Here is a 22,733-nt window from a genome sequence, read left to right as displayed (position 1 = left end):
TAGTGTAACAAAGTGGAAGCAGGGGACAGAGATTGGAGAGTGCTGCTTTGGATAGGGAATTCAGGGAAGCATGGTTTGGCAGGGTTACACATAAAGAGATCAAAAGGAAATGAAAGAGGGTGTAGCACTTTCAAAGCTTGATCACAGACTTCTCGGTCTCCAGAAATGTGAGAAATGAATGGTTGTTGTCTAAGCCAGCTACTCTGTGGTATTTTTGTTATTGTGCCCCAAATGGACTAAGATAGTACTCTAAGGTGCCTAGACGGCTGAGACCAAGTCAGAATACTGGAATTGCATGTTGACCACATCACTTTTGCAGTAGTGATCAGAGACCTGGACCCTTGAAAACTCTTAAGGGTTTACCCAATCATTTTGAGGAGCTTATGCCATTCTACTCTTATACTCAGGACAACTGTAATTGTTGTCTTTGAGTGATAACATCTCTCCCCAGCACTCTCCTCAGAGCTTTAGCTACATCCTTGTTCCAGAGAGTATAAATCAAAGGATTCAGTGTGGGAGTAATGATGCTATAGAACACAGAACCAACTTTGTCTTGCAATGGGGTACGCTGGGACCTGGGCCTCATATATGAGAACATGCAGGCACCAAACCAGAGGGAAACCACAGTGAGGTGAGAGCTACAAGTGGCAAAGGCATTTCTCTTACTCCCAGCTGAACGAATCTGAATGACACTGTGGAGGGTGAAGGCATAGGATGTAGAAACCAGCAAGATGGGGAGGAGGAGAAGGATGATGCTGCTGATGTGCACTGTGGTCTCATAGACAGTGATGTCTCCACATACCAACTTCACAACAGCTGGAAACTCACAGTAGAAGTGGTGGATTTTTCGAGGCCCACAGAAAGGGAACTGAGTCAAGATCACCGTGTGAATTAGGGAATGTATGGATGCTCCCAACCATGACACAAGAGCCATCATAAGTCCCACCTTTCTGTTCATGAGAACAGTGTAATGCAGTGGATGACAAATGGCAACATAGCGGTCATAGGACATCAGAGCTAGGAGAAGACACTCAGCACCACCCACAGACAAATAGAGGAAGTGCTGGGTGGCACAGCCCACAAAGGAGATGGACTTCTTGCCAGATAGGTAGTTGGTAGCCATCTTGGGGATGGTTGTGGAGACATGCATCCCATCCATGAGGAGAGCTGGCTGAGCAGGAAGTACATGGGTGTATGAAGCTGGGAATCTGCAAATATGAGAATGGTGAGGATGTTGTCACTCGCCGCAATCAGGAAGACCACCATGGTCAAGAAGAAAAGAAAGAGGTGAGTGAGGGAGTCATCAAAGAGCCCTTCAAGGATGAAGTCTACTGGAGAGGTCTGATTCCTCTGCCGTATCTCCCCTTTCTCTGTCCCTGGGGAAACAGGAAGTGGAGAAGAATTTTGATATCAGAAATAGTGGAGTTCAGCATACCTTACAATAAGACCTTTTGATTTACCACACAATTTTTGAAGACATTTTTTTCTATTTCTAGTTATTCAATAGCCCAAATTCTTGAAATAGCCCTTTAAAATGAGAATGTCAAATCTTTCTTCACAAACATGACACTTAGAAATTCCGGAATTTCTAACCTCTAAGTGCCAAAAATCAAACAAGAGCCTCTCCTCATTAAGAAAGAAATACACACACACACATATATACTTTTTATAAGTATATATATATATATATATATATATGCTTTATAGAGAGAGACTAAATGTTTACTAAACTAAATTATATTTAGTATAATATATATTATATATGTATATATATATAAAGTACACATATATGCTTTCTTACTTATTATGTCAGAGTTTATCCAGAGAAGCTGAACCACTGAGAGTTTTATACATACATATGTATATATACATATATACATATGTATGTATTTAATGGGATTGTACAGAAATTTTGCATTATGCAATAGTGAAAGCTGCTTAAGCGGTCTATATAAGGCTGTCACCCTTGTGCCTGATGCTGGAACTTCAAGTCCATGGCACAAGCAGTCAGGAAGCTATAAAGTGGATATAAAGTGTGGTAGATCAAGGGCCTGCTGGAACCCACAAGAATGAGATATAACCCCAAAAGGGCAGACTGAAAGCCATGTCTGTTCTTGTTGCCACTGGAATTGGCAGTGTGATTGTCTTACAGAAGCTGAGGCCCATATTCAGGAGCCTAAACACACACACCTGGCCTGGAAGTCAGAGGCGCTAAAGGAGGATCCAGGGGAAGGCAGAACAATTGCAGGCCCACCTGCTGCTTCGCACGGATGAGGAGAAGCAGCAGATCAGACGCCACCTCTGTACACTACAAAATGGCTGCTTCTCTTCTGCCTCTAAAGCTCTGGGACAGTCTCTCCTGTGACCCACCTTAACCAGAAACACAAAAAATGGGAATTCTGGGAAATGTAGTCCATCCTAGCCAAGTTGACACATTACGAAACCACCAGAGTCCATCTCCTGTCAATCTGGCACAGATGCACATCTCCTAAAGCCACACTTCATCCCAAAATAAACACAACAGTCATCCTTTTACCTAACATGATATCACTATCACACATAGAACCAAAAACATGTGAAATAGTCATATAAAAACAAGGAAGAAATATCCATTCCTGCTGTCCACAGAATGAGACATCCTATCCAAGTGCTAACCCATTCTGTGGAAGTCAGTTACACTCTTGCTCAGTCACTCTCGTTCATGATAATGGCCTCACAAACAGAGTAGCCACAGAAACCAGGATGAAGGCTACACATGGGCTCAGCAACATGGACTCCTCCTATCACTGAATCAACAAGCAAAGGAAGTTACTATACACTGCCTTGCATGGCTGATCCTGACTAGCAAGGGGTTACTGAGTTTCTACTACACCATGGGGATGAGGAGAAGCATGTCTGGAAGGCAGGAGATTTTCTAGGGGGCACCTCTGTACTCAAATGCCCTGTGATGAAAGTCAGTGGAAAACTATGCAAACCCAATTCACACAGGACTGGTAATGACCCAGATCCTTCAGGAATGAAAGTTTGGGTCATCCCACCAGAAAAGGAAACATGATGAAATGCAGACAAAGGAAATATGGAATGGTGCGAAAGAAGACTGTTATATACACCAGACATGACTATGTGAGCAGCTGCAGAAACAAAAACTGTAGTAGTAACAGGTATTTCTTCTTTCTTTTTTATGAATATTTTCTAAATATAATTAACTGAATTGTTTGAGTTTTCCCCCTCAGATATCCCCTTTCTAACGTATGGTATATTAATGTAGTTAGGTTCATATCTAAGTATATCGGTCATAAGACATAAAAAGGGGAGTAGGAACCAGATAGAAGTAGAATGAATTTCAACCAAGACAAGGAAGCGATTTGGTATCTTCTTAAATGGAAAGGGTTGGTGTGATTTATATCCATTTCTTGGGAAAAGGTTAACAAGTTTTTGATTGTATGTGGGGTAGTCGCACTATGTTATATGGAAGGAGAACTTGGTATGGTCTTTATTTGGAGATTAAGTATGGTTTATGAGATATATATGGGTGCCATGTTGACAAATAACAAAACCACCATTGTTATATACCTGAAAACAAACAAGAGATATGTCCTCAGTAGACCTGAGTCTCTTTAAATTATGGATCAGGCTGATCAAATTAAGATTATAACATTTAATCAACCAAATTCTATAACATTTAGTCAATCACATTCCCTCTTGGCCCTTTATCTCATTCTCACAGGAATGCTGATCAGAATGAGCGCTTCATCTCCATGGTGAAGCCCAACTTGAAAAATTGATAATCTAAATTAATCTCCAAAATATCCACCCAATACCTCTTTGTATTTTTTCCTAAACATCTCCTAGATCTTCTTGCTTTCCACATTATCTGCTTACCATTTAGAGCAAAGAAGTCAGAACTGAATGTTTTCTCCAAAGGATAAATTGACCAGTAAGAAAGAGGTCACATATATTATCTCTCTCCAATTAATGCAGCCTAGGGTCATCTTTTTGGCTGTCTCCTCGTACTGTTATTTCAAACTCAGCTTCTTGTGAATGAAGGGCCCAATATCCCATGTTCCCCCTGGTCACTCCAACCCTATCAAGCCATCCTTATATTTCCCTTGTATTAAAGTATTCATCTACATCTCTATCTCTTTCCTCATTAATTTCCACCTTTTAAATGTCCATAGCATTGTTTTTCTCATCATCTGAGTCCTGTCTCTCTGCCTCCCTTAGACAACTTTCCTAATAATTTCCCATTCTGATTTGTGACCCTCAGTTGACTTTTTTCTCTGCTTTCTCAGCCAGCTTTCCTCACAGACTGACCAATATCACCCTCTGACTTTAGGGATGAGGGAATAAGCTAACAATCTCAGAGGTTGCCCTAGTTTATAGTGAAGGTTTCCTGAACACCTCGAGCCCCAAAATTATCTTACCTGGAATTTCTGCTGCAGAGAATTGTGAAGAGAACAAGTATAGAAGTGAAATGGCGAAGGCAGCATAGATCCACACTAACTCAAACATTGGCTACTGATCATCCAAACAAGTCTTTTCTGAGGTGCTCATCAGAGTTCCTTCTTTAACCCTGGTAATCTGCATTTACTGGTGGAATGGCATAGAACACCATGTCCTACACAGTCATCGTTGTCTACACTAATTATCCTAGTGACAGAGCATCATCAGGAACAACAGCATCCGTAGTAATGCTCTTGCAATCTGGGCTCAGATTTTGAACTCCATCAGCACACATCAGGACAGATTAAGTAACTGAACCTATTGAACTTGTAATAGGTGGGCCTTTGAATAATGAATATCCTTCATCTGCCTCTAAATATATATTTCAGGTACCTCTCCATCCAAAAGGACAACAAAAGCTTGGGCAAAAAGAATTTCCATTAATGTTACCAGATTAAGAAGGTTCATTTAATACCAGCTTAATCATCAATAGGTCCAGAGCCAAAAGAAAATCTGTTTTGGAGTTTCTGCTATTTTGGATCACTCAAGGCACTCTCTTCTTAGCTTTACACCTCCTTTCCTACCAAATAAAACAAGAATTTGCCTCTAGCACTGGTATTTTTTAGTAGAATCCCCTTCTTGACTGCATGAATCTTTCCTCAGCAGGAATCATAGCGGTAAAAATGAGAAGAGACTTGGCCAGAATGAGCTAAACATGAGGGAAAAGAAGCAAACATCTGTGAGAAATAAAACAGCCTTCTAACATAGAGGCCCTATTATGTCAGCTGAGGCAAATCAAGGGCACTCAATGTATGGTATCAGGGATTCAACCCAGAGGACACATCCTGAGTCTCTTCTGGAGAGCATTACTTCAAGATGCCAATTACACTCCCTGTGTGCATTGAGATAAGCATTCCCAAAGGGCTTTCTTGGAGTTCGTTGGGAGGTGTCAGGGCATGAGATATTTCAAGGAGCATCACTCTGATGGTAACATGGGAATGACTTCTCCAAGGGCCAATTAAGCATGGAGAGAAACAATTCCTAGAGTCTCTGGCTTGTTTTTCATCTTGAAACACAGATCTTTCTAGCTCCTTTCTATCCAACCCTTTTGAGAAGACAGACTGCAAAAAATCTAGTCTCCTTTGCTCATAGGACACTTTTGGGGGTTCTGCCACGCGCAATATCATAGAACAGAAGTCAAGGAAAGGGGCAGGCAATTGCCAGTAGTGTTTCCCACTCTAGCTCTTGGTCATACTCCAATTTCATATTCAACATTAATGTAACATGTCAAAAGACTTCAGATACAGATATCAAAGGAGAAAATGGCATGTCCCTACATCTCCTTCATATTTACTCCCATCTCATTGTCATACACTGTTCTTTCTCTCCATTATATGTTGAGCTATTCCTTGTTTCTCTAACTCAACTCAGTTGCTAAAATGTCTTGTTTCACTGATCTTATCTTGTTTATTCTTGGTGTAGGTTCAATGTATCATCACTCTCTTCAAAACCTGCTCTCTAATGCTTTTACCTGGTGCTCTTCTTCTCACCAGAATATAATATCTCTGTGGTTAAGACAATGGTGGCATTTATATAATTCAGTAATTTATTTGACAAATATTTGATGAGCTTCTGCTATGTCCCCAGTGTCGTATTGGGTAGCATGGTATATGGTGATTAACAAGCAACCATGGTCTCTCCCCCCCATGGAACTTACTGGTAAAACTAATAAATAAACATTGTATACCATATGGGGTTAAGAATTTGTAGTAATTAGAAGACATCATCATCATGGTGGTGTGAGAGGATCCTTGAGTCTCTGCTCTTCAATCTACAATGATTAAAACATTCAAAACTCAACAAAAGCTAAATTGCACCAAACACCAGGGTGATGGAAAGATCTACACATCAGTACATGCAAAGAAAGTGAATTGCAGCACATAGAAAAGCCTAAATGAGGGAGCAGTGGAGGCAGCACCCAGGATCCAGGATCCCCAGCCATGGCAGATGAGCCAGCCACCCCTGATCCCAGAGGACACAGTGGTCTGCAGCAGAGGTGTACGTGTGACTGCAGCCAGGCAGGTGCAGTGACACCTGTGGCTACAGGAAGCAGAGGAGCTACAAAGGTGGAGTCCCATGATCCCAAACCCCTGTCCTCAGCTCAGAGCCTGGTGGCACCAGGTGTGCACAGCACTCCCACTTCCCAACAGCAGTGTTTCCTGGGACCAAAGGGTAACAGGCAACAGCTGAGACGGTGCTGCTTGTACCAGTCTCCCTCACCACCTCCCCAACCCCAATCCCCACAGCTGTGCTGGAGCTTCCCACTCAGTAGATCTCAGATGTGGCTTTACATTGACCATTTCCCTGTCCCGAGAGCAAAGCCAGCAACCACAGAAATGCAAGCAATAAAAAGCCATCAGTGGGCCCCAGAAGGGCAGGCAGCAACAAAGAGAGTATCCATGTGACACAAAATAGAGGAGCTGGAGGATAGAACTTGCAGATCCACAAATATAGCCAGACATAGCTCAGGTAAGAGAAATCAAAAACAATTACTATAATGACACCTACTGAAAACAAAAAAAGGCTTCTAATCTCTAAGCAATTGAAAAGTTTGAATCAAAACAAAACTGTACCTAAATAAAAAACGTATTTGCTACAGAAAACAATCCTCCAAAAACCAAACATAAAGTCATGGGAGATTCTGATCTAATGGACAAAAAATTCAAAATAGCTATCATGAAGAAACTCAGTGAACTTCAAGAAAACTCAGAAAGATGGTTTCATGACCTCAGGAATGAAATCAATGAACAGAAGGAATACTTCAATCTCCAAAGAGATCGAAACTTTCAAGAAGAACTAAGCAAGAATTCTGGAGGTGAAGAACTCGATGAATGAGATGAAGAATGCATTGGAAAACATTGTAAAAAGAGCATGTCATGTGGAAGAGAGAATTAGTGAGTTTGAAGATAGCTATAAATGGGGCAGGTAGAAGAGGAGAGACAGCTAACACTTTTTAAAATGTAGAAATTCTACAAGAACTATCTGACTCATTTAGAAATGACAACATAAGGGTAATGGATATCACAAAAGGAGGAGAGAGAGAGAAGGGAGTAGAGAGCTTATTTAAAGAAATGGTAGCTGAGAACTTCCCAAACCTGGGGAAGGAACTGAATATACAAATCCATTGTGCAAGTAGAACACTCAATTATCTCAACACAAAAGGACCCTCTCCAAGACACATGATAACAAAACAGTCAAAAATCAATGACAAGAGGATTGCTGGGAAGGTGGTAACATAGGACTCTGAACTGACCTTCTCTGATGGACACAACAAATTTACCCCTGTGGAATGATTACCTCTGAGACTGTATAAAACGAACCCCGACAACAAAGAACGACACTGACTGAGTTGTAAGAGGCAGAGATACCTTCCTGCTGAGGAAAGAGTCACATTCTTGCCATGGTGCTTCAAGCCAGAGACATTTTAAGGTATGAAGCTTTTCCTGGAGGAGCAGGGGATCTGAGGGGGAGAGCGATGTCATAATAAGCAGCCTTCAAATTCAGCACAACCAAAGACAAGTACCTGGCTTTGCTGGTTATTAAACCCAAAGGAGAATATCCCCCAGAAAACCTATTGAAGAGAAGAGAAAGAAAAGCCTGCTTTCAAGGGGCCCATGCAGAAATTCACCCATTCTAAAAACCAAACAAAATCACCAGAAAGAAAGGTGCATAGTCCTTTGGTTAAAAAAAAGACTCACTGGATAAGCTCTGAGCACATCTCAGAGAGGCAGAAGGTGATTGGGATCACCACCCCAGGGAGTGAACACTGGTCGGAGCCATTATTGTGACATAATACAGGCCTCTGAGACAGACAGTGGCAGATGCAATTGTATTTCTTCCCATGGCCTGTTAGCTGAGGGGTTTAGCCTGCCCACTAGAGCAGTGATTTAATCCAGCTCATCCAGGGAAGGCGCCCTGCCCTAGGGACTCACCCCACCCACTAGCCAGCCAACAGGGAACTTGTGGGGCTGTGTAGGTGGTGTGTTCTGGACCTCCACAGCAAGACAAGCAGGTCTGCTTCAGCAGAGCAGGGCATGTACACAGGGTGGGCCTGTGTTGATGGGGTTTATGGTCCCACAGTGGGGTGGTGAGACTTCTCAGGTGCAGCAGGCTTGTGCTGTTGGCCTTCTTATACAACAAATAGGGAATCTGCCCACCTTCCAACACCTGAAATGATTGTGTGCTCCCATCCCCGAGTCTGGCATCATAAGGTTGAGCTCCTGAGAGAGCTAACAACAGCCCCGCAGACCAAAGGCCCAAAGAAAATGTGAGGCCGTGACACTGGCAACCAGCCACACTGGGGCCTGACTCACTTTATAGCAAAACAACAGCAGGTATGTGCTATTAGACCTTTCAGCCAGCTGTGTTGGGGCTCACTTCACCCAATAAAGTGAGTAAAGTGACCGTAGCAGCAACACACAGCTGAGCCTTACAATCACCTGGTCAGGGGGTCAGCCTCACCTTCATATGCACCTTCAGCAAGACCTAACTTGCCACAGCTTCTAGTCTGTAAGCCCGGCCTGCAGACTGTGGACTCGCCAGCCCACATGCTTACACAGGCCAGTATATTAAAGTCAGTCTCTCTCTCCACATACGTATACACACATCTGTGTATGTGCACACATGCACGTGGGTGTGTATCCTGTTGCTTGTTTTCGGGAGAAGCCTGGCAATCACATTGCTGAAGTCCCTTTGTCCTTCACTTTTCCATTTCAGAATCCATGTCATTCGAGGGCTTTAGAAACCCAGCGCCATAGGAAGTTTGCAGATGAAGCCTTTGTCCAATCCAGACCTTGTACTGCATGTCGTGTGCTCCCAGCACCGCCAGGGAATTCTGGGGAAAGCCCAGGTGACCCTTTCCTAGCTGAAGACACACAAAGGACCCCAAAGCCCCTTACCTGCAACAGGCCAAACTGAGGAACAGAAAGCTCACCCTCCTGAGGGCCGTTCGACAACATGGTCAGCAACCAAACTCCTGCAAGACAAAAGCAATATATGAGGCGTCAGGAAATAAACCCAAAGCAGTATTTGCAGAATGTGGACTTCCATGCCAGAAAGGGCTGTCGAGAATATGTCACATTTCCTTTAACACACTTCTTGGGGAAGTCAACATGTTACCTGTCTATTGTGACCCTTTAGCACTCGCACTTGATACATGCTCCTTCCTGCACGGTCCTCTCCTTTCATGCTAAATGCTTCCACTCTACAGTCAGTCAAGAGAAGAAAAATGATGGCGTGTGCATGCCAGAGGGAGTCAGCACCCTCACAAATCATCAGGAGCATGTGAATTTCTGCCGTCACTTGTGTGGAGTGGGGGACGCCCCTAGCTACGCAGCAGCCAGGCAAGGATAACCGGGAGCAAGAGGTCTAGATGACTCCTTCGACAACTTTTAGCAAGGATTTGCTGGGTGCATTCTGATTTGCTTCCAGAGAGGTCTGTGTGTTTGTGTGAGGGAGAGAGATGGAGGGAGAGGGAAGGGAAGATGATTTCATGGTTTGAAAGCTGCTGGGAAAGCTGATTCCCACTAAATGCAGGAAAGCCATTGGACAAAATCCAACGCCCTTTGTGATCAAAACACTCAGGACACTAGAAACACAAGGCAGCTCCCTGAGCCTGGGAAAGGGCATCTGTGAACAAGACATAGCTCACATGCATCATACTTCACGGGAGAGACTGGAAGCCTCGTCCCTGACGTCAGGACAAGGTGAGCAAGGGCCACTCCCATCAATTCTATTTTACATTTACGCGAGGTTTTAGCCATGTCGGATAGGCAAGAAAATGAAATAAAAGGCATCCAGATTGGACGGAGTGAAGTAAAACTCTCTCTATTTGCAAATGACATGACCATGTATATAGGAAATCAGAGAAAACACAGAAAAAGTATTGGAACGAATAAACGACTTCTGCAAGAGGGCAGGATACGAGATCAGTAAAAAAACCCAAAACCACCACCAATCTACGGAACTACAAGTTGGTGCAGCCACCATGGAAAACAGTATGGAAGTTCCTCCAAAGATTAAAAACAGAACCACCATATGATCCAGTAATGCCACTTCTGGGTATTTACACAATGGAAACAGAAACATTCCTGCAGACAGACATCTGCCCCCCATGTTCACTGCAGCATGATTCACAGGAGCCCAGACACAGAAGCAACCCACGTGTCTGAGCTATAGATGCAGAGAACAGGTTGTCAGCTGCCAGGGGGAAGGGGTAGTGGGTGGGCAAAGGGAGCAAGGGGGTCAAAAGGTACAAATTCCCTGTTCTAAAATGAAGAAGTCCTGAGGACTTAACGTGCATCGTGGTGACTAGAGTTAGCAGTACTATATTGTCTACTGGAAAGTTGCTAAGAGAGTCAATGTTAAAAATTCTCAAGACAAGAAGAAAAATTTTGTAACTATATGAGGTTGCAACAGCACAGAAAACACTGACCATCTTAAACTAGATTTTCTCCATTAAAACAGGTTGTTGATTAATCAGTCCTGGTGCTCAATTGCACAGACAGCACTGTGCACACGCCAGGCAGGAACCCATGGCCCCAGGAGGTCCCCAGAGACAAGAATCCTCAGAAACACTGACACCGGAAGCAAGCAGCCCTTCAATAAGGACAATCTGGCTTCCAGCAGCCCAAGTAGCTTGATTACCGAGTCAAGGCCAGCCCGGCAGCCCACGTGGTCCCAGCAGCAGCTTACTAGTCCACCAGTGCTGAAATGTGACCCCAAACCTGCATTGGGAAGACAGATTGGAGAGATTTGCCCCCTGTTACCTTGTGAGACGACCTTGCAATGAAGCTCTTCTTTTCTCCAAAGCCAAGGCCATAGTCCTGGCTTCTATGCGCATCAGGCAGCAAGCCCTTGCTCAGTAACAAGGCGATGGATTCAAACTTGACTCATGGCAGTAGGATTTGGGAATATACACATATATGGAATCATTATATTTTACACCTGAAACTAATATAATATTTCAATTAAAAAGTCAATTTTATTTCTCCATGCTAGCAATGAAAAACTGACAATGAAAGTAAGAAAATAGGTTAATTTACAATAGCATCCAAACCAATAAAATCCTTAGTAATAAATCTAACTTAAGAAGTACAAGACTTGTACAACAAATGCTCCAAAACATTATTGAAAGCAATTAAAGAGGGCCAAAATACATGAAAAGACTGCCCATATTCATGGATCAGAAGACTTTATACTATGAAGATGGCGATACTGCATGGAGAGAACTGCAGAGCCAAGGCAACCTCGAGCAAAATCTCAGCAGCCTCTTTTGCAGTAACTGACCAGCCAATCCCGAAATTCATAGAGAAATGCAAGGGAGCCAGAGGAGCCAAAGCAACCTCGAAGAAGAAGAACAGGACGGAGAGCTCACACTTCCTGCTTTAAAACTCATTGTGAAGCTGCAATAATGAAAACTGTGTGGTACTGACAGAAAAATAAACACACAGATAATGGAACAGAACTGAAAGACCAGAAATAAGTGTTCATGTTTACAGTCAGTTAGATTTTGATGAGAGATGAGACAGTTCAAAGGGACAAGAATAATTTTTCAACAAATGGGATCTAGACAACTGGATATTCACATGCACAGAAGGAAGTCAGGCTCCTTCCTCACAGCACTTCCAGAAATGACCTCACAGAGATCCAACACCACATAGGAGGCAGAACTACACAACTCCTACAGGAAAACACATGGGATCACAACTTCTGACCTGGAGTCAGGCAATCGTTTCCCAGGGATGACACCAAAAGCACTAGTATAAAATAGAAAAGAAATAAATTGGACCTCAACAAAATTAAAAACACGTGTGTCTCAAACGAGAGTATCAAGAAGGTGAGAAGACAACCTGCTGAATGGGACAATACCCAAGAGAATCACAAGTATAATAAGAGACCTGCGTATAGAAAACATACTGAACACTTAAAAGTCAATACTAAAGAAACTACAGGTGTGGACTGAGCAAGATGGCGGGGTGAGCTGACCTGGGACTGTCTCCCCTCCAAACTGCAACAAAGGACTAGAAAAAAACTCAATTTCAGCAAATAAACCTAATGCCAGGGTGTTGGAGACCTATAGTATCAAAATTATGGAGGACAGAGACCCTGCTGCTGGCCTCAGAGGAGCTGGAACGCAGTAGGAGAGAACTTCGCTCCCTCCCCTAGAGTCTGGGATTGCTGCCGCGTGAGGGAAGGAGCAGGGGAGGGGCCGCACAACCGGGGTATCATCCAGGACTCCCGCTGGTGGTACAGTGGAAACCTGCTGACGGGGGAAATCTTCCGTGTGTGGGGACCCCACATACCTAGGGCCCTGGGAGACCAGAGAACAGAACTGATCTGAATCCAGATCGGCCTGAGACAAAAACTGCCCCTCCCCCAGGCGAACTGAGCTGGGCGCCGCCATCTTGCCCGAAGGCGGAGAGCTCAGAACATGCAGCTCTCGACCCCCATCTCGTGGCGACAGGCTGAAACTGCAACCGAATTCTACCACCATGGGAAAAAACTGCTCCTCTACCATCCAGCAACTTATAAAAGCTCTAGACCAGAAGGAAAACAATAAAAACACAGAATTAAGTCCTGAGGACTTGGAAACAGGTAACTTAAGTGAAAATGAGTTCAGAGCAGCTATAATCAAAAAACTCAATGAGGTAGAGAGAAAGAAACAAGCCAACGAGTTCTGGAGTTGCTTCACAAAAGAGATTGAAATTATAAAGAAGAATCAAACAGAATTATTAGAGATGAAAAACACAATGGACCAGATAAAACGGAATACGGATTCCCGGAATGCCTGGGTAGACACCATAGAAGAGCAAATTAGCATAATCGAATATAGACAGGCTGAATGGCTCCAGACAGAGGAAGAAAGAGAACTAAGAATTTAAAAAAATGAGGAAAATCTCCAAGAGATAGTGGATTCAATGAGGAGAAAGAATTTAAGGATCAGAGGAATTCCCGAGAACATGGAAAAGGAAAATGGAGCAGAAAGTGTGCTTAATGAAATTATAGAAGAGAACTTCACAAATCTAGGGATTGAGGGAGAAATGTGTGTAGAGGAAGTTTTCAGATCTCTTAGATTTGTCAATGTAAACAGACCTACTGCAAGGCATATAGTAGTACAAATGGCAAAAATGAAAGACAAAGAAAGAATACTCAGGGCAGCAAGACAGAAGAAAATAACCTACAAAGGAACCCCTATCAGACTTTCAGTGGGTTTCTCTACAGAAACCTTACAGTCTAGGAGAGAATGGAGTGACATATTCAAAACTTTAAAAGATAAAAATCTTCAGCCAAGAATACTCTATCCAGCAAGAATATTCCTCAGATATGAGGAGGAAATTAAATCTTTTCCAGACAAACAAAAGTTAAGGGAATTTGTAATCAAAAGTCCTCCACTACAAGAAATCCTCAAGAAGGCTCTCATACTTGAAAAAAGAAAAAATGGAGAAAGGGGTCACAAACCACAGAGTAGTGAGATAGATAAATAGAATGAGAATAGGATAGCAAATATTCAACTAAAGCATTAGGATAAAGGTAAGGAAACTACCAAAGCAAAGAGGATCTTATCACTCTAACTACAAATTCATAACACGAGTTGGAATAAGAAACAAAGATAATAATTTAGGAGGGGAAGAGCAAAGGGACTAAATCAGTCTAGGCCAAGTAACTAAGAGACCACCAGAGAATAGACTATATTATACACGAGATTCTAAATACAAACTTCAGGGTAGACACTAAACTAAAAAACAGGACAGAGACACAAATCATAAATAAGGAAAAATCTATGAAACCCAGCGTAACAAATTGCCATATCAAATGGGTAGGATAAAGCACACAGGAAGAGAAAAGCAGGAAAGCCAGATAATGAGCAACAGATTGACAGCTTTAAATCCACATGCGTCAATAATCACTCTCAATGTAAACGGATTGAACTCTCCAATAAAAAGACACAGAGTGGCAAAATGGATTAAAGAAAAAGATCCAACAATTTGTTGCCTCCAGGAAACACACCTCAGCCCCAAGGACAAACTCAGAGTCAAGGGGTGGAGGATAATACTTCAAGCTAATAGCAAGCACAAAAAAAGCAGGTGTTGCAATTATTATATCAGACAAAGCAGGTTTCAAAATAAGACAGGTAAAGAGAGACAAAGTGGGACAATATATAATGATCAAAAGGACACTTCATCAAGGAGAAATAACACTTATAAATATCTATGCACCCAACATAGGAGCACCAAGGTTCATAAAGCAACTATTAACAGACCTAAAGGAAGATGTTAAAAACAACACAATAATGGTAGGGGACCTCAACACCCCACTCACATCAATGGACAGATAATCCAGACAGAAAATCAATAAAGAAATAGTGGAGCTAAACGAAAAACTAAAACAATGGGACTTAGTAGACAGATATAGATCACTTCATCCTAAAACAGCAGAATACACATTCTTCTCAAGTGCACATGGAACATTCTCAAGGATAGACCATATGTTGGGAAACAAGGCAAGCCTCTACAAATTTAAAAAAATTGAAATAATAACAAGCATCTTCTCCGATCATAATGCTATAAGGCTAGAAATTAATTACAAGAAAAAAGTTGTGAAAGGCACAAAGATGTGGAGACTAAACAATACACTACTGAACAAGCAATGGATCATTGAAGAAATTAAAGAAGAAATCAAAAAATACCTGGAAAGAAATGAAAATGATAACATGCCATATCAGCTCATATGGGATACAGCAAAAGCTGTATTAAGAGGAAAATTCATCACAATACAGGCACATCTTAACAAACAAGAAAAATCCAAAATAAGCCATCTTAAACTACACCTAACTGAACCAGAGAAAGAAGAACAAATAAAGCCCAAAGTCAACAGGAGAGAAATAATAAAAATCAGAGCAGAAATAAATACTAGTGAAATGAAAAAGGCAGTAGAAAGGATCAATGAAACAAAGAGCTGGTTCTTTGAGAAGATAAATAAAATTGACAAACCCCTAGCCAGACTTACAAAGAAAAAAAGGGAGAAAGCTCAAATAAACAAAATCAGAAATGAAAGAGGAGAAATAACAACAGACTCTGCAGAAATACAATGGATTATAAGAGAATACTACGAAAAACTCTATGCTAACAGAATGGATAACCTAGAGAAAAAGGATAAATTCTTGGACTCCTGCAATCTCCCAAAGCTCACTCAAGAAGAAGCAGACAATTTGAACAGACCAATCACAAGGAAAGAGATTGAAACAGCAATCAAAAACATCCCAAAGAATAAAACCCCAGGACCAGATGGCTTTCCTGGGGAATTCTACCAAACGTTCAGAGAAGATTTAATACCTATCCTTTTCAAGCTATTCCAAAAAATTAGGGAGGATGGAACACTTCCTAACACATTCTATGAGGCCAAAATCACACTGATACCAAAGCCTGACAAGGACAGCACGACAAAAGAGAACTACAGGCCAATATCACTGATGAACATAGATGCAAAAATTCTAAACAAAATTTTGGCAACCAGAATTCAACAATTCATCAAAAGGATCATACATCATGATCAGGTGGGATTCATACCAGGGACACAGGGATGGTTCAACATCCGCAAATCAATCAACGTGATATGCCACATCAACAAACTGAGGAATAAAAACCACATGATCATCTCAATAGATGCAGAGAAAGCATTTGACAAGATCCAACAGCCATTTATGATAAAAACTCTGAACAAACTGGGCATAGAAGGGAACTACCTCAACATAATAAAGGCCATATATGACAAACCCACAGCCAACATCATACTCAATGAGCAAAAACTGAACGCCATCCCCCCAAAAACAGGAAAGAGACACGGATACCCTCTGTCACCACTCTTATTTAACATAGTACTGGAGGTCCTGGCCAGAGCAATCAGGCAAGAAAAAGGAATAAAAGGAATCCAAATAGGCAGGGAAGAAGTGAAACTCTCGCTGTTTGCAGACGACATGATCTTATATATAGAAAACCCCAAAGAATCCATTGGAAAACTCTTAGAAGTAATCAACAACTACAGCAAAGTTGCAGGGTGTAAAATCAATTTGCATAAATCAGTAGCATTTCTATATTCTAATAACAAACTAACAGAAAAAGAACTCAAGAACACATCACCATTCACAATTGCAAGAAAAAGAATAAAATACCTCGGGGTAAATTTAACTAAAGAAGTGAAGGACCTATATAATGAAAATTACAAGGCCTTTCTGAGAGAATTGAATGATGACATAAGGAGATGGAACTACATTCCATGTACATGGATTGGAAGAATAAACATAGTTAAAATGTCCGTTCTATCTAAAGCAATCTACAGATTCAATGCTATCCCAATCAGAATCCCAAGGACATTCTTTACAGAATTAGAACAAAGAATCCTAAAATTTATATGGGGCAAGAAAAGACCCCGAATTGCTAAAGCAATCCTGAGAAAAAAGAACAAAACAGGAGGCATCACAATCCCTGACTTCAAAATATACTACAAAGCTACAGTAATCAAAACAGCATGGTACTGGTACAAAAACAGGTGCACACATCAATGGAACAGAATTGAATGCCCAGAAATAAAACCACAAATCTATGGACAGCTTATCTTTGACAAAGGAGCTGAGAGCATACAATGGAGAAAAGAAAGTCTTTTCAATAAATGGCGCTGGGAAAACTGGAAAGCCACATGTAAAAGAATGAAAATTGACCATTCTTTTTCACCATTCACCAAAATAAACTCAAAATGGATCAAAGACCTAAAGGTGAGACCTGAAACCATAAGGCTTCTAGAAGAAAACGTAGGCAGTACACTCTTTGACATCAGTAGTGAAAGGATCTTTTCGGACACCATGTCTTCTCAGAGAAGGGAAACAACAGAAAAAATAAAGAAGTGGGACTTCATCAGACTAAAGAGCTTCTTCAAGGCAAATGAAAACAGGATTGAATCAGAAAAACAACCAACCAACTGGGAAAAAGTATTTGAAAGTCATACATCTGACAAAGGCTTAATATCCATAATATAAAGAACACTCACAACTCAACAACAAAAAATCAAACAACCTGATCCAAAAATGGGCTGGAGACATGAACAGACATTTCTCCAAAGAAGATATACGGATGGCCAACAGGCACATGAAAAGAGGTTCATCATCGCTGATCATCAGGGAATTACAAATCAAAACTACACTAAGATATCACCTTACACCCATTAGAATGACAAAAATATCTAAATCTAATAGTAACAAATGTTGGAGAGGTTGTGGAGAAAAAGGAACCCTCATCCACTGCTGGTGGGAATGCAAACTGGTGCAGCCACTATGGAAAACAGTATGGAGATTCCTCAAAAAATTAAAAATAGAACTACCATACAATCCAGCCATCCCACTACTGGGTATCTATCCAAAGAGCTTGAAGTCAGCAATTCCAAAGTCCTATGCACCCCAATGTTCATTGCAGCATTATTTACAATAGCCAAGACACGGAAGCAACCTAAGTGCCCATCAACAGATGATTGGATAAAGAAGATGTGGTATATATATACAATGGAATACTACTCAGCTGCAAAGCAGAACAAAATCATTCCATTTGCAATAACATGGATGGACCTTGAGGGAATTATGTTAAGTGAAATAAGCCAGTTAGAGGAGGATAATCTCTGTATGACTCCACTCATATGAGGAATTTAAAAAGATGGACAAAGAGAACAGATTAGTGGCTACCAGGGGAAAGGTGGGGTGGGGGGTGGACACAAAGTGTGAAGTGGTGCACCTACAACACGAATGATAAACAATGATGTACAACTGAAATTTCACAAGATTGTAACCTATCATTAACTCAATAAATATAAATAAAAAGATAAAGAATTAAAAATAAATAAAAAATAATAAAGAAACTAATAACTTAAAAATGGGGAAAGGAGCTAAACAGACATTTCTCCAAAGAAGATACACAAGAGGCCGAAAAGCACAGGCAAAATGCTCAAGATCCTTATTCAGAAGGGAAAAGCAAATCAAAGCCACAATCAAGATATCACTGCCCATCCACTAGGACGGTGGTAATTTAAAAGGTAGATAGTAAGAAGTGTCGACAAGGATGGGCAAAAATTCGAATCCTCATACATTGCTGTCGTGAAATAAAACATGGTGCAGCCCTTTGGAAAACAGCCCAGCAGCTCTTCAAAATCTAGACGCAGTTTCCATACGATGCCACAATTCCACTCCCAGGTATGTACCCAAGAGAAATGGAAACATATGAAAAGTTTGAACACGAATGTTCATAGCGTCAGGATTCACAAGAGCCAAAAGTTGGAAACAACCCAAATACCCCTCCACTGGTTAGTGGATAAACAAAACACGGTATATCCAGACAACAGAATATTATTTGGCATAAAAGAGAATCAATTACTGACATGTGTTATAAATGCGGATGAACTTTGAAACATCCTACATTAAAGGAGCCATCAAAGGACCTGTATTGTATTATTCCGTGTATATGAAATGTCCAAAGTAGACAGAGAGAGACAAGAGTAGCTGAGGGGTTGCCTAGGGCCATGGGGATGGGGGAATGGAGAGTGACTGCTCACGGGTACAGGGTCTCATTTCGAGGGGATGAACATGTTCTACTATTGTGGGGATGGTTGCACAGCTCTGTGAATATCCCACAAACCACTGAATCGTAAACTGAAAATGGGTGGATTACACGGCATGGCAGTTATATGTCAACAAAGCTGTTTCAAAAAAGAAAAAGAAGAGCAATTTTCTTTTAACTTTGCAATGTGTCTTTGTCCCACGATAAGTAGCACGAGGCACTGGCTACAGCTGAGTCCCAACCAATCCAAAGGATGTGGGTCACAGCCCCACAAAGCCCACCCCCAGGGAAATGGGCAAAGACATCCTCAGAAGGAAAGGATGGGGGATGCTGGTGTCAGGAATGGGGTGCAGACTTGCTCCAGCCAGCAGCATGGGCGGGAGCAGCCCTAACCCTAGCCTTCACACTAAAGAAATTTTGCCTTGAATTTATGCCTCGACCTTCCCAAGGGAAAGCAGGTGCAGCTTATGGTGTCTCTTTAGGCAAGAGGGTAGCTGGCAGAGGACAGAGTGGAAATTTTATCTTTTGATTTTCAAAGCAGCTATTCCATGTGGGAAACACACCGAAAGGGAGAAAACGAGAGTGCATATGCTGTAACATTCTCTCTAATTCAATCACTCCAAGACACGGAGGTTTCCTTAGAAACTTGCCCAGAACAGAGCTGGAGATGGGATTTTAAACAACAGGACTTGGAACAAGTGAACATTATTGACTCATTGGTGTGATAGTCAGGGACCCACGAGGGTGAACACAGATCCTGCTGAAAGATGAATGAAAGTGCCCAAGGGCATCGATGAACTCTCGTGAGACAGAAGGAGCAGGACCTGTGCAGTGAGCATGGAAATGGGAACTTTCCATGACACACAGGCTGTGAGCGAGTTTCACTGGAACCACTCATCTGAGAGCTCGGCCTCTCTTGTCTGTCTGTTTACCAGTTTAGACCCTCAAGGGGAAAAAACTATTTTTGTCTCCTGTTTCATGTCTTCAGGAACATTTGGTAACTTAAGGCATCAGCTGTCAGAGCTGCAGGAACTTCTGGAAACCACTTAGGCCCTCCAGCCAAGCCCGATGTTACAGATGAGGAAACTGAGACACAGGGAGGCTCCAAGGACACGCTGGTAGTGTCTCTGACAGCTAGCCCAGGGCCTTTCAACCTGGCGAGACATGAAAATCTCTGCTCCCTGTGCCAGGAGTGGCCTGATCATTAGAACAAGACATTTTCGAAGAAAGCTGCCTGTTTACCATCAAGTGACCCCCAAACAAAACTTGAAGGATACCAGTAACTTTTCACATCATTTTAAAGAAACAAAGGTTGGTGCTTTATTTTTGCAAAGGGTAAAATATACCATCATTTTTGTTCTTTCCCCAACGCAGAAAGGAAACAGTCTACTGGACAGGACAAAACTCTAGGGCGAGTTGCCATTTTCAGTTTATCCCCACGGACATTTGAACCAAACGACTTGAGTCCTGACCCCTTCGTCCCTATAGTCCCCCACAGTAAACGCATCAACTCATCACAAATGAGCAGAGACACATTGGTCTCCTCCGCCAGGTAGCATCCACATTCGCGACAGGTGTGCTCCTGCCACCAGGTCCCTGTCCCTCCCTCAGGGGTCCAGACAGGGCCGGACACAGGGGTGGCAGCATGGTGCCGCCTTTGGTGGCGGGCAGCAGCTCTCTCACCTGTGGGCTCACCAGGCCAGGGCCGTGTCCTTCACCGAGGTGACGGAGGTCTCCTGCTGTCCCTGCAGACGCCGACGAACAGCCCTCGGTGATAAAGGACCGGGACACGGAGCAAAGGGCCCCTGTCCCCTGCGTCCGGCCCACAGGGCGAACCACAGGCGGGTCGCCGGGCTCAGAGGCCTTCTCTCCAGCCCCGGAGCCTCTTCTGCCGGCCTCTGGGCGCCGGCTGGCCCGGGACACGGGGCCGAGGCTTCTGGGGGAACGGGCCACCTCTCTCTGCTCCCCTCGCCGTGCCCACAGCCTGGCCCCTGGGACCCGGGACCTCTCAGCAAGCCCCACCCAACCTGGCCATGGAGCAGAAGGCGGGACAAGACCCTTGGGAGCGGCCCTTGGGCGCCATTGGCGGTGCACATGCGCGCGGCGGGCGGTCACGGGCACGCGCTTTCTCTGGCCGTGTGCACAGGGCCAGGAAGCGAGCCCGGCCGACCTTGGGGTCCGCCCATGTCCGCCGCTGGAGGGAGGCCGTGCGGCTCTGAGCGCGTCCCCGCCACAGCCCGCGGGGAGAGCCCGGCCATGGCCAGGCCAAGCTGGGCTGCTGCAGCCCCACCACCCGCCCCTCAGGGGACAGTGGGGAAACGGAGGCCAGGAGCGGCAGGGACTGGCGGGGCCCTTGAGCTGGGCAGAGGCCCCAGGACAAGAAATAGAGCCTCCTCCCGTTTGCATCGCGGCGTCTGTGTTTCCGTTCACTGGCTTATTCATCCACTCATTCACTCATGGCCTCACTCACTCACTCACTCATTCATCCAGTCATTCATTCATTCAGGCCTTCGCTTGTTCCTCATCCGTTCATTCGTTCAGGTAGGAATTCATTCTTTTAATCATTCAGCCAGTGGCCTCTATTCCCTGCTTGTGTGCCCAGCACTGTAACTTCACCAGGGAGCAAAACCCAATATGTTTCCTGCCCACGTGGAGCTCAGGTCCCTTGTGTGACAAGAAGAAAACGTCAGAGAAATCCCATGCTGGGCGCTGCCATCTTGGGTGACCCTTGATCCCATGTTCAGGCCCAAGAGCCCATTACCACGTTTCCTCCAGGCTGCAGGCAAAGGCGGACCCTGAGGGCAGCCGTGGCTCAGGGAGCCCTGAGGAAGATGCCCCATGGGGGCTGAGGGTCTCTGGGCTCAGGGAGGGGAGGCAGGCGGCACAGGGAGGGAAACAGGGTTCCTGGGCCAGGCTGCCGAGAGGCGGGGTGAGTGGGCGCCGGGAGCCGCCACCTTGGCTCTGAGCTTGTGTCTTTGCCTCTGTGCCTCTCCCTGGTGAGAAAAGCTCAAACCGTCTACACTACCCCCACCCCTCACCCCTCGCCCACCCCATCCCTGTACAGTCCAGAGTGGTGAAAGCCAAGGAGGGGAGAGGCAGGGACAGGGGGAGCCCTGGGCACCGCTTCCCTCACTCCAATTAGAAATGTCTGCTCTGGCTCCACCCTCGGCATGGGCTCCCCTGGTTCACTGCAAACCTCCTTCTCCCTCAGCCCCAGTCCTCACCCACAGAGAGTTGGGCGGGACTGGCTCTGCATCTCCATCCTCCACGGGGGGCTCCCAAGTCCCCCAAGAGGTGCTGCCCATGCCACTGCCCTCCGCCCAGGCACTCATCCAAGCTGGAGAGGTGTGCATACATCAACTCTCAAGATTCAGGGGTTCCAGAGCCCCCCAACCACAAGCAGGCTCCCCTCCCACCCTCTTCAGGCCACAGGCCTCTGGTGGAAGAGAGGGAGCCGGGGAACTCAGAGATGCCAACTGTGGCCTCCCCACCGGGCAGCATGGCCTCAGTGACCAGTGTGGCGTCCACAAGGAAATGCAGCGTCTGGGGGGGCTCATCCCCTGTGAGGTGACAGAGGAAGCCATGGAGGTCAGCAGAGAAGGCTCTGGAGAGACAGGAAAGTCGTGGCCCCCACCC

General features: G+C 44.0%; 1 long non-coding RNA gene and 1 pseudogene across 1 annotated transcript in view; both read right to left on the bottom strand.

Annotated features, from left to right (window-relative positions):
* Window positions 1-21,226, bottom strand: part of LOC138921109 (uncharacterized) — a 29,273-nt gene extending 8,047 nt beyond the window's left edge. Inside the window, exons 1-2 of the long non-coding RNA XR_011433392.1 lie at window positions 20,781-21,226; window positions 9,402-9,478 (exon numbers count right to left, since the gene is read on the bottom strand). This is a non-coding gene — a long non-coding RNA (uncharacterized lncRNA). The remainder of the gene's footprint in view (window positions 1-9,401; window positions 9,479-20,780) is intronic.
* On the bottom strand, window positions 279-9,052 carry LOC138921099 (olfactory receptor 2AE1-like; annotated as a pseudogene).
* Window positions 21,227-22,733: the final 1,507 nt, after the last annotated feature.

Source organism: Equus caballus, chromosome 27 (genome assembly GCF_041296265.1).
Source record: "Equus caballus isolate H_3958 breed thoroughbred chromosome 27, TB-T2T, whole genome shotgun sequence".
NCBI lineage: Eukaryota > Metazoa > Chordata > Mammalia > Perissodactyla > Equidae > Equus > Equus caballus.
The sequence above is the reverse complement of the archived record's forward strand: the minus strand, read 5'-3'. Positions and strand labels throughout refer to the sequence as shown.